This window comes from Macrobrachium nipponense, chromosome 11, assembly GCF_015104395.2.
Source record: "Macrobrachium nipponense isolate FS-2020 chromosome 11, ASM1510439v2, whole genome shotgun sequence".
NCBI classification, from domain to species: domain Eukaryota; kingdom Metazoa; phylum Arthropoda; class Malacostraca; order Decapoda; family Palaemonidae; genus Macrobrachium; species Macrobrachium nipponense.
Window position 1 is genome coordinate 100,471,687 of NC_061087.1, and position 12,659 is coordinate 100,484,345.

Genomic DNA, 12,659 nt, shown 5'->3' on the forward strand with positions numbered 1-12,659 from the left:
AAAATGACAATTTGTCGAAATTGCATTTTCATACAATCAACTTACCTGTCAGATATATACATAGCTAGACTCCGTCGTCCCCGACAGAATTCAAATTTCGCGCCACTCGCTACAGGTAGGTCAGGTGATCTACCGGCCTGCCCTGGGTGCAGGACTAGGGAACCATCCCCGTTTTCTATCATATTTTCTCTGTCGCCGGTGGTATCAACATTGTTGTTATTACCTCCTGACTTGGATTCTTTTTTCAACATTTGATCAACGTTTTTCGGCTTTTGGTGACGTATTTGGATCGTGTTTTGGCATTCGCTACTGTGGACTGTTTTTGGAATAACTCTTTTGGATTTTTCTCAGTATGTCTGATTCTAATGTGAGTGTGAGAATGTGTGTGAATGTAGGCTGCAGGGTGAGGATACCGAAAGCTTCGGTTGATCCTCACACTGTATGCCGTAAATGTAGGGGGGTTCAGTGTTCTGCTATTAACACTTGTAAGGAATGCGAGGGTTTGAATGCAGAAGAATGGAAGACTTTTGACTTCTTATTTGAAGAAGTTAGAGAGGGATAGAGTTAGACGACTGAAAGGTGTAAATTCAAGGCCTATTGGCCTTTCACGGATACGGTAACTAACCCTACTACTGTAGATTCTCCCTATAATTATCATTCTCAGAGTGTCTTTTCGGATTCGGCATCGGAAATCGCCAATCTGAAAGCGACTATTCGAGACATGAAGTCCAAGATGGCGGACTCGAAAGGTAAGGCTAGTGATAGTGATCATTTTAGTGAAGTGAGTCCCATCAGTGTTGTGGAGGGGGCGTTTGATCGTCCCTGCGGCGCTCCCAGGCCTAGAACCTCTTCCAAGCTCACATGCCCAGAGGAGAAAAGGAAAGTCGAAGCCTTAAGGAGGTCGTGGGGAATCCCCAACGGTCAGACGTCCCTTCAGCTAGCTCTGCTTCATGGCAGCCAGCTCAAGGGCGCTATAGAAAAAGCGTCCTTCGCGAGTGTTTCTCGTCCTCTCCCTCTCCCTCACCTAAACGAGGGTGGAAGGAGTCGGACTTATCGAGACCGCTGAAGCGTCATATGAAGCAAGACATTGATTCCAGCCCAGAGCGCTTCTCGGATGACGCCCCGTCTGCTATTAAGAAGGCGAAGGTGGCGTCAGCGTCTCCTGACGCTTATGAGGAAGTACCCCATCATGCTTCTTCCCCGAGTGATGACGAGAGGCGTCATACACTAGATGTAGGAGAAGCGTCAAGAAAGATAATTATGGCGGTTCAGGAACAACTGTCATCTCTTGTGGGAGTGTTAGCGCCCGTCGGAAGGACGTGGACACTTCCAATTAAGAAGTCTCGTCCTCTCGCTCCTGCTCGGAGAACGGGGGCTGACGAGAGGGTTGTAAGACAAGAGAATCGAAAGACGTCTGTGAGAAGTGAAGCGTCATTTCAAGATAGGAAGCCCTTAGAGAGCGAAGCGTCTTCCAGACGCGAAGCGTCATCAAGACGTCAACAAGAGACGTCATATATGACGCTCGGAGAGCGGGAAGCGTCATACAAGACGTCTTCTAAAGCGCGAGAGAAGCCGCAGGTGACGCCTTCCAAGTCGATCAAAACGGGAAAAAGGAAAGACTTTCATTCCCTTAGCCCCTCTCCGATCAGGAGTTTGTCTCCTCCAGAGGAAGAAAGCTCTGAAAGGAGAACAGAAGCTCAAGATTATCACGAGTTGGAGCAAAACTCGGATGATGACGATCATGGAAGAGAGGGCTTGTCGAACTATAAGGTGTTGACTACCCTGCTTTTGGAGGAATACGGAGACGAGTTGACTCCGGCTGATCCTCCTTCTCCGCGCTCGCTCTTTTCGAGTGCGAAGGCGAAGAAGCCTTCATCTTTTCTGAAGATGAAGCCCACCATCTCGATGAAGCGGGCTTTAAACGCCTTAGATTCCTGGATGAAGTCGAAGAAAGACTTAGTCAGGACAGTATTTTGCATGCCTCCAGCAAGGTTAGCTGGGAAAAGAGGCATATGGTACAAGACGGGAGAGGATATGGGTATCGCTCTCCCTTCTACAACTGAGGCAGACTTTTCGACGTTAGTTGACGCTTCAAGGCGTCCTAGTCTTAATTCTGCTCGGATTACATGGAGTATTTCAGAACTGGATCATCTCCTCAAGGGACTTTTCCATGTATTGGAAGTCTTCAACTTCTTAGATTGGTCCCTTGGGGTGATGTCCAAGAAAGCTCACGATTCACAGGGAATCGAACCTGAAGCCCTGTTATGCATTTTGTCTTGCATCGACAAAGCGGTACAGGATGGATCTGTTGAAGTCGCTTCATTATTTGGAACAGGTCTTTTAAAGAAAAGGACGGTGTATAGGCGCTTCTTCTTAACAAAGGCAGTATCGCATGCACAGAGGGCAACTCTACTGTATGCACCTCTATCTGACTATTTGTTCCCTTCTCAGTTAGTGAAGGACGTGGCTCACTCTTTAACTGAGAAGGCGACGCAGGATCTTCTGACGCAGTCAGCTAGGAAGAAGAATCCTGCTTTAGTTTCTGCCAAGAAAGAACCTAACACTTCTGGGCAGCCCTTTCGAGGTGGTCCGATCTCCAGACCTCCAGCAAGAAGGAAGGCTCCAGAGAAGAGAGGTAGGTCCGCCTTTCGTCCCTTTAAAAAGGGAAAATGAAACATTTCTCCTCCAAACACCAGTAGGTGCCAGGCTCCTGGGATTCGTGGAGGCCTGGACACTGATAGACGCAGACGCGTCTTCACTAAATATCATAAGGAAGGGATATCGTATCCCTTTCCTGAATACTCCGCCCCTAACGTCAATACCAAGGGTAACTATCAGCCAAGTACAAGGACCCTGTGCTGAGGATACTCTCGATCGATGGTGGAACAAATGTGGGACAAGAGTGCAATAGAACTAGTACTGGATCAAAACTCCCCGGGGTTTTACAATCGCCTTTTTCTAGTGGCGAAAGCCTCGGGAGGCTGGAGACCAGTACTCGACGTCAGCTCTCTGAACAAATTTGTTCAGAAGGAGAAGTTCTCCATGGAGACTTCTGCTTCAGTCCTAGCGTCATTACGACAAGGAGATTGGATGGTGTCTCGATCTCCAGGACGCCTATTTTCACGTCCCGATCCACCCTTCATCGAAGAAGTACCTCCGTTTCATGACGGGGGGAAGGATCTTTCAGTTCAGAGCCTTGTGTTTCGGCCTGTCCACAGCTCCTCAGGTCTTCACAAGCCTGATGAGAATGTGGCGAGATTTCTTCATCTCAAAGGATGTGAATGTCTCTATGTACCTAGACGACTGGCTCATCAGGGCAGATCGGAGAGACAGTGTTTGGAGGACCTAAAGTTAACTCTCGATTTGACCAAGGCGTTGGGATTGCTGGTGAACCTCGAGAAGTCTCAGCTGACCCCAGACAAGACCTAGTCTATCTGGGGATTCGGATGGATTCTCGGGGTTTTCGAGTTTTTCCTTCGCAAGAGAGAAACCGCAAAAGGTTTGAGGATAATCTCTCTCTTCTTAGAGAAACATCAAACGTCAGCGAGGGAATGGTTGAGCCTTCTGGGGACGCTTTCCTCGCTGTAACAGTTCTTCCCACTGGGGAAGACTTCATATCCGTCCACTTCAATTCTTCCTCAAGAAGTCTTGGAGCTGGAAAACCGGACAACTGTCGGACGTTTTTCCCATTCCAGTGGAGATAAAGGCACACCTCTACAGGTGGTTGCTATCCTAATCTAGAAGAGAACAAAGGGATCTCTCTAAGAACACAGAACCCAGACCTAGTGTTGTTCTCCGACGCGTCGGAGACGGGTTGGGGAGCGACATTAGGCTCAGAGAAGTGTCAGGCACCTGGGAACCAGCACAGGTGTCCTGGCACATAAACTGCAAAGAGCTCTTCGCCGTACACCTGGCATTGAAGAGCCTAGAACCTCTGGTCAAAGACAAGGTAGTGCAAGTAAACGTGGACAACACCACCGCACTTGCTACATTCGGAAACAGGGAGGGACACACTCCTCGTCCTTTACGAACTCACGAGAGATCTATTAGTTTGGAACGTCTCACAGGAACATCTCCCTGCTGACAAGGTTCGTACAGGGAGCAAGGAATGTGAGGGCGGACAGGCTCAGCAGGAGGAACCAGGTCCTTCATACAGAATGGACTCTGCACGAGGAAGTATGTCTCGATCTCTGGTCTCTGTGGGGAACTCCTCATGTGGATCTCTTCGCAACATACATTTCAAAAAGGCTACCAGTGTTTTGCTCGGTCGTGGAAGACCCAAGAGCGATTATGGTAGACGCCTTCCTGCTAAACTGGTCTCGAGTGGACGTTTTACGCTTTTCCCCCATTCAAATCCTGGGGTTAGTAGTGAAAAGTTTGTGGCGTCAAAAGAGACGAGGATGACATTAATAGCCCCCTTTTGGCCGGCCCAGGAATGGTTCACGGAGGTGGTAGAGTGGATCGTAGACTTTCCAAGATCCCTACCAGGAAGGACGGATCTTCTCAAACAACCACACTTCAGGAGGTACCATCAAAACCTCCCCGCTCTCGCTCTGACTGCCTTTCGACTATCGAAAGACTTGTCAGAGCGAGAGGCTTTTCTCGCGAAGTGGCAAGCGCGATCGCGAGAGCTCGCAGATCCTCCACTACGAAAGTATACCAGTCGAAGTGGGAGGTCTTTAGAAGGTGTGTAGATCCAAGAAGTTCCTCCTCCTCTCTACCTCTAGCGGAAATGCTGATTTCTTGCTATTCCTGAGAGTAAAGTCTCATCTTGCCGTATCCACAATAAAGGGATACAGAAGTATGCTCTCGGCTGTATTCAGGAACAGAGGTTTAGATCTGGCAAATAACAAAGATCTCCACGATCTCGTAAGATCTTTTGAGACTTCAAAGTCGAAGGAACCAGTACCTCCGAACTGGAACTTGGACGTAGTCCTCAAATATCTGTCTACGGATAGATTCGAGCCTCCGCATCTGGCATCATTTAGAGACATAACGAGAAAATGCCTATTTCTTTTATCGTTAGCGACGGCGAAAAGAATTAGTGAGTTACAAGCTCTGCAGGATAAAGTAGGATTCAAGGGAGACTCGGCTATTTGCTCGTTTAAGACCCATGTTTTTAGCGAAAAAACGAGAACCCCACGAATCCCTGGCCTAGGACATTCGAAGTCAAAGGAATGTCTAGTCTCGTAGGCAGAGAAGCAGAGAGGTCTCTATGCCCTGTTAGAGCTCTGAAGTTCTATCTTCAGAGGAAGCGTCAGTTGGAGGCTCTAGACAAGGTCTTTGGTGCGCGGTAAAAGACCCCACAAGACTGATGTCAAGAATGCTCTAGCGTTCTTTGTAAGAAACGTCATTACAGGACGCTCATAAGGTCTGTCCTGACGAACAATTACAACTACTGAGGTAAAAGCTCATGAAGTAAGAGCGGTTGCGACGTCTCTCTCGTTTATAAGAATATGTCGCTTAAAACATTTTAGATACGACATATTGGAGATGCAACTCAGTATTTGCATCTCATTACTTGAAAGACGTGCGTGTGACGTATGAGAAGTGCTTTTGCTCTAGGTCCGATCGTATCGGCAGATACGATTCTGGGTACGGGAGCCGACACCAATCCTTAAAATGTATATACTGTTCTTCTGTTTGGATATGGTCGAGAATCTCTTCGAACAATGGAGGATTCAGGCTCGCACGGGCGGCCGTCTATGTTGTTCATAAGAGAATTCTCGTCATATCCAATTAGTTGAGTATAATTTTTTTTTTTTTTTGAAAAATTATGTATGTGTGCGTAGTGGTTTTTGAGTTACGGTTGTTGTGACGAGTTCGGGGATGACTCGTAACAATCCTTAGTTCTAACACATGGTTAGGATCAGGTGGTCGGGATTGGTTGTGTGCTCCTTCATAAGGTGTATTGTCATATAAGTGGATCAGCACCCATTGACAAAGTCCTTTTAGGCTCTGCTGAGTAAGTGGGTAAGACCCCATCGGCAGACCCACAAGAACTCTTGGCCATAGATCATATATCTCGCTAAAGTTTCTTGAGGTGATGAAGACTACTGGGCAAACACCCACCAAGTCTACCACCTATCAGGTAGGAACCAAGTTTTATTTATACCTACAACATATGTTGTTTACCTGTCTATTCCATATAGTAGCTGTCTCTTACCCTCCACCGAAGGGTGCCAATCAGCTATGTATATATCTGACAGGTAAGTTGATTGTATGAAAATGATATTGTTATGTTACAATAAAGTTTCATACATACTTACCTGGCAGATATATACAATTAAAGCCCACCCAGCCTCCCCGCAGGAGACAGGTGGAAGAGAGAAAATATGATAGAAAACGGGGATGGTTCCTAGTCCTGCCACCCAGGGCAGGCCGGTAGATCACCTGACCTACCTGTAGCGAGTGGCGCGAAATTTGAATTTCTGTCGGGGACGACGGAGTCTTAGCTATGTATATATCTGCCAGGTAAGTATGTATGAAACTTTATTGTAACATAACAATATCATTTTTCCTAACTATACAAACCTGAGGTCCTTTACATATACAGGCAGTCCCCGGGTTACGACGGGGGTTCCGTTCTTGAGACGCGTCGTAAGCCGAAAATCGTCGTAAGCCGGAACGACGCTTGGAAATATGTCTTAAACTAATAAAAAGTTATAAAAACCTTACTTGTAATCCTTTGGTTACACTACATGGTCGTTTCCTGTAGTTTTATGTACAACCTGGAGTTATTTTCATAAAAGAATGCTGGTTCTTGAAGGTAAAAACTATTGTAATCCTCTGGTGACACTACATTCTTGAAGTTTTATGTACAACCTGGAGTGATTTTGCAAAATCTTGAGGGCTACAAGAACAGCTGATTACTATTTACGTATCATATAGACTAATTAAAGTAAATGTATCTTTAAATAGGCTTATATATTAGTATCAACAAAACATTTCCTGCCATGAGTCAGAGGCCGTTTAATGAAACGAACACTTCTCTGTCCTATCTGTTCAGAAAATAAACGTTACGTCAATCCCGAGACCATTGTTGCCAAAGCGTCTCTCTCTCTCTCTCTCTCTCTCTCTCTCTCTCTCTCTCTCTCTCTCTCTCTCTCTCTCTCTCTCTCTCTCTCTCTCTCTCGCTCTGATCAAATTACATTGCGGAAACTTGACATACGATTGACCCTAATATACGAATGTTTTGAGATATAACAGAAATTGCGAAAATACAAGCTTTGATATACAACGAAATATTTGAGATACGATTTTGCGATGAGTGTTAGTTGTATAGGCGACTGATAAATGGCGTTCAGTCTGTTTGTTTGTTGGTGCTGCATGTTAACACATCGTTGTTTAGTTCGTTGTATTTGCGCCTATTTTTCGTGTTATTTTGTCTATTTTATTATTAACAACCATGGGTCTCAAAGCTAAAGACAAAGCAGGTGATAAGAAAAACCCAAGAAAATGATTTCGATGGAAGCAAAACATGAAATTATAGCAAGCATGAACGTGGCGTTCGTATCGTCGATTTGGCAAACGAGTATGGTCGAAATCCTTCTACAATATCCACGATCATCAAGCAGAAGGAAGCTATAAAAAACCCCCGAGACCATTGTTGCCAAAGCGTCTCTCTCTCTCTCTCTCTCTCTCTCTCTCTCTCTCTCTCTCTCTCTCTCTCTCTCTCTCTCTCTCTGATCAAATTACGTACTGGATAATGTCTCTCTTTGGATACTTCGATTTTGCCAAATATTGAGGGCTACAAGAACAGTGATTACTATTTACGTATCATATAGACTAATTAAAGTAAACGTATCTTTAATAGGCTTATATTATTAGTATCAACAAAACATTTACTGGCATGAGTCAGAGGCCGTTTAACGAAACGAACACTTCTCTGTCCTTAACTCGGAGCGTCGGGAAGACGCCTCTCTCTCTCTCTCTCTCTCTCTCTCTCTCTCTCTCTCTCTCTCTCTCTCTCTCTCTCTCTCTCTCTCTCTCTCTGATCAAATTACTGGATAATGTCTCTCTTTGATACTTGGAATTTGCGTTGTAATCTAACCAGAAACTTCGTTTTTGTTATTATTACTGGAAACAAGCAATGATTTTTCATTATTTGCGCTTTTGGACTGTTATATGTAAACTAGTATGTATTCATGTTCAGCTCGGAAACTAGTTCCGCATATGAGGCGTCACTAAAAAAAACATAGAAAAATACAACATAAAAAGTGTCGAAAATCATCATAATCCTCAAAAAATTTTTGTTGTAATCTAACCAGAAACTTATTTTTATTAATATACTGTAGCTAAACTATAAAGGATTTTTATCATAGTATGCGTTTTTTAAAAGCGTCGTTAACTCGGAGCGTCGGAAGCGTCAGCGTCGTAACCTCGGAACAAGCGTCGTAACCCAGGACGGATTTTTCCATTGAATATTTAAGAAAAAGCGTCGTAACCTCGGAACGTCGTAAGCCGGAACCGTCGTAACCCGGGGACCGCCTGTAGTCCCTCCTCATGCCACCCCTCACTCTGCGTATTTTGCATGGGCCAAAAGCAAAAGTGATTTGTTTACCTCCCGCGCGACGATCGGACAAGCAGTTAACTACCGTTCTCCCCTTGTTCGAAGCTTACGACCGTCCAGCTGCCGCTAGCTACTTCCTATTGTTAAAGGACCTCAGGTTTGTATAGTTAGGAAAAATGCAATTTTATGCATTCAACTTACCTGTCAGATATATACTTAGCTATAGACTCCGTCGTCCCCGATAGAAATTCGAATTTCGCGGCACACTCTACAGGTAGGTCAGGTGATCTACCGCCCCGCCGCTGGTGGCGGGAATAGGAATCATTCCCGTTTTCTAAGACAGATTTTCTCTATCGGCCGTGACAGCAACATTGTTGTTGTTACTCCTGATTTGATTTTCGTATTTTTTCATCGCTATTGATCTTCTAAGCCGGTATTTTGGTGACGTATTGGATCTTTGGTTTGGCATACTCTTTCGTGGACTGTTTTTTGGACTTGGTTTTGGATATTTCTCATGATGTCGGATTCTAGCTTTACGGTTAGAAGACAGTGTGTAAATGAGGGATGCATGGTGAGGATACCGAAAGCTTCGGTAGACCCTCACACAGTTTGTAAGGGGTGTAGAAGGAATGAATGTTCAATTTCTAACACCTGTGATGAATGTGTAAATATGAATGAGGAAGAATGGAGAATTTAAATTCATATTTAAGGAAATTAGTATGGATAGGGCTAGAAGGCGTTCCTCCAGAAGCGTAAGTAGGTCTCGCTCTAACGAGCCTATTAAAATTAACACCTAACCCTAAACCTCTATCTTCTTCCTCTAGTACTAAGTACTGCAAAATCCGGCAACGGAAATTGCAGATCTTAAAGCTGCGCTACAAAGGATGGAACGTCAAATGCTGACGTTGAAAGGTAAGCACAGTGATAGTGAATTAAGTGTCCCTAGTGCAGTGGAGGGTGCGTCTGATCGGCTCTGTCTCGCTCCCAGGCCTAGACCTCTTCCAAGCTCACAGGCCCAGAGGAGAAGGAATGTCGAAAGCCTTACGGAGGTTACGGAGAATCCCCACCGATCAGGCGTCCCCTCGGCAGATTCTGTGACGACCCGAACTGCCAAGGATCGCTATCGAAAAAGCATCCTAAAGAAGTGTTTTTTCTTCGTCAGATTCTTCACCGAATGTAAGGGATGAGTTCTGATGAACTGTCACGCCCCTTAAAGAGAAGTTGGAAGGCTCCAACTTTGGATCAAGCCCTGAGCTTTCTCCGATCTATCACCTTGTGAAAAGAAGAAAAAGAAGATTGGTTCCTAAACGGAAATCGGAGTTTCCTTCCGTTTCTAGACATCCCTCACCTGAAATCAAGGGAAGGAAAAAGAGAAGTGCGGCTGCAAAGATTATCCTAAATGTGCAGGAGCAACTTTCGGCCTTAGTAGGAGTTTTTACTAAGGAAACTCCCAGGAGAAAGGACTCTTTCCTTCCTATAAAGAAGACGAAGGGAAAGAAAGAAGAAACGGAAGTTTCGGCTTATACTCGGAGGAGTATGAAGAATGCGCCAAAAACGCCAACCTGGCGCAATGCGCCAGATGAGTTTGAGACTCCATACGAGTCAGAAGAGCCAGAAGCGCCAGATGCGCCATATGCGCCAGAAGAGCCAGCCTGGCGAAATGCGCCAGATGCGCCATATGCGCCAGAAGAGCCAGCCTGGCGAAATGCGCCAGAAGCGCCAGAGGCGCCATATGCGCCAGAAGCGCCAGCCTGGCGAAATGCGCCAGAGGCTCCAGATGCGCCAGAAGCGCCACCCAGCCGAAATGCGCCAGATGCGCCAGAAGCGCCACTCTGCCGAAATGCGCTAGAAGCGCCAGCTTGGCGCAAGGAATCACGAGCGTCAACCCGGCGCAATGAGCCACAAGTGACAAATAAGAGACGGACTTCTTCCAAAAGACAATTAAGCCAGGAAGATTTGTTTGGCTTTCGGAAGGATAAACCTTTACCTGACAAGGACTCTAGTTGTCGCACAACGCGGCCGTATTCCTTGTCAGGACATAGGTCGTTCCGGAGAAAGTTGATAGGAGAGGACATCCTTCGTCTGACAGAGGAGAAAGGTGTCGCACAAGCGGCCATCGCTCTTGCAGGAGAAGGATAAGGTCGTTTTGCAGGATCAACCTATCTCTCGTAGGGACGCAAGTTATCGCACAAGCGGTCGTCGTTCTTGCGAGAGTGGGGTGGATGTTGCAAGAGGCCAGTCTCCTACTGGAAATAAACAATCCTCTTCGGAATTGGATTTGGAAGAGATTTCGGACTCTGAAAATCACTCGGCTCCGGGTTTGTCAGATTACAAGACGCTGGCAGCCCTCTTACTTCAAGAGTTTGGGGACTCTTTAAGCCCTACTGCTCCTCCTTCTCCAAGGTCCTTGTTTACAAGCACGAAGGTCCCGAAACAATCATCTTTTATTAAAATGAAGCCAACCATTTCCATGAACAAGGCTCTCGATTCGTAGGAAATTGGTTGGAATCCAAGGAGAAGGCGGGGAAGACAGTCTTTACCTGCCCTCCTTCCAGACTATCAGGAAGAAGGGAATTTGGTACGAGACGGGCAAACCACGGGGTCTAGCTCTCCCGTCCACTGCCGAAGCAGATTTTTCGAATCTGGTAGATTCGTCTAGGAGACAAGCCTTGTCATCAGCAAAGATCACATGGGGGGTAGGGGGGACTTCTGAGATGGACCATCTCCTCAAGGGATTGTTAATGTCTTAGAAAGTTTTTAACTTCTTAGACTGGTCCCTTGGGGTGTTGGCCAAAAAGACACAAGAGGAGGAATCTCTTAGTCCAGAAGTCCTTCATAGTGTTCTTTCCTGTATGGACAAGGCGGTTCAGGATGGATCAGGAGAGGTGGCCTCTCTGTTTGGTACTGGTATTCTGAAGAAGAGAGTCTTATTTAGCTCTTTTCTGACGAAAGCAGTTACTCCTACTCAGAGGTCATATCTTCTGTATGCTCCTCTGTCGGACCAATTGTTTCCTTCAAATCTTGTAAAAGATATTTCTCATTCTTTGACAGAAAAGGCCACACAAGATCTGTTGGCCCAATCTGCAAAGAAATAGAGGACTTCGGGTCCTATTAAGAGAGAGACTCGGGCTCCTCAACAGCCCTTTCGAGGAAGTACCTCGGCCAGACCCTCTTTTAAGAAGAGAGGAGTGCAGAAGAGAGGTAGGCCTTCCTTCAGACTATCAAGAGAGCTAAATGAGACAACAGTCCTTCAAGCACCGGTAGGAGCCAGACTTCGGAAATTTTCCGAAGAATGGGCTCGGAGACAGGCAGAAATTTTGGTCCCTTTCCATGGTAACAAGGGATATATGATCCCATTTCGAGACAGACCTCCCTTGACTACGAACCCGAGGGAACTGTCAGCCCAATACAGGGACCCTGCCAAGAAAGAAGCATTATTGCAACTGGTAGAACAGATGTTGCAAAAGGAGGCCATCGAAGTGGTTCGGGATCCGCATTTCCGAGGATTCTACAACCGTCTTTTTCTGGTTCCGAAATCCTCGGGAGGGTGGAGAACCGGTCATGGATGTGGAGCGCATTGAACCGATTTGTGGAGAACACAAAGTTCTCTATGGAAACATCAAAAATCGGTTCTTGCGGCTCTTCGTCCAGGAGATTGGATGGTCCTCCTTAGATCTACAAGATGCATACTTTCATGTCCCCCTGCATCCATCATCGAAGAAATATCTCCGATTCATGATGCAGGGGAAAGTATAACCAATTCAGAGCCCTATGTTTCGGCCTTTCAACGGCCCCTCAAGTGTTCACGAGGCTAATGATGAACGTTGCGAGATGGCTACATCTAGAGGGGATAAAATATATCCCTTTATCTGGACGATTGGCTAATAAGAGCAAAATCGGAAATTCAGTGCTTGAAGGACTTGGAGAAGACTTTGAACTTGACAAAATCTCTGGGACTGCTCGTGAACCTCGAGAAAATCACAATTGATCCCCAGACAGAAACATGTCTATCTGGGGATACAGATGGATTCTCGGGGTTTTCGGGCGTTTCCATCTCAAGACAGAATTACTCGAGGCTTAGAAAAGATCTCGAACTTCTTAGGGAAAGAACGGACCTCGGCGAGGGAATGGCTCAGTCTGCTGGGCA

At 46.0% G+C, this 12,659-nt stretch overlaps 1 protein-coding gene across 1 annotated transcript in view; it reads left to right on the forward strand.

Annotated features, from left to right (window-relative positions):
- LOC135209592 (phosphatidylinositol-glycan biosynthesis class F protein-like) overlaps window positions 1–12,659 on the forward strand; it is a 102,645-nt gene that overhangs the window by 842 nt on the left and 89,144 nt on the right. The window lies entirely within an intron of this gene.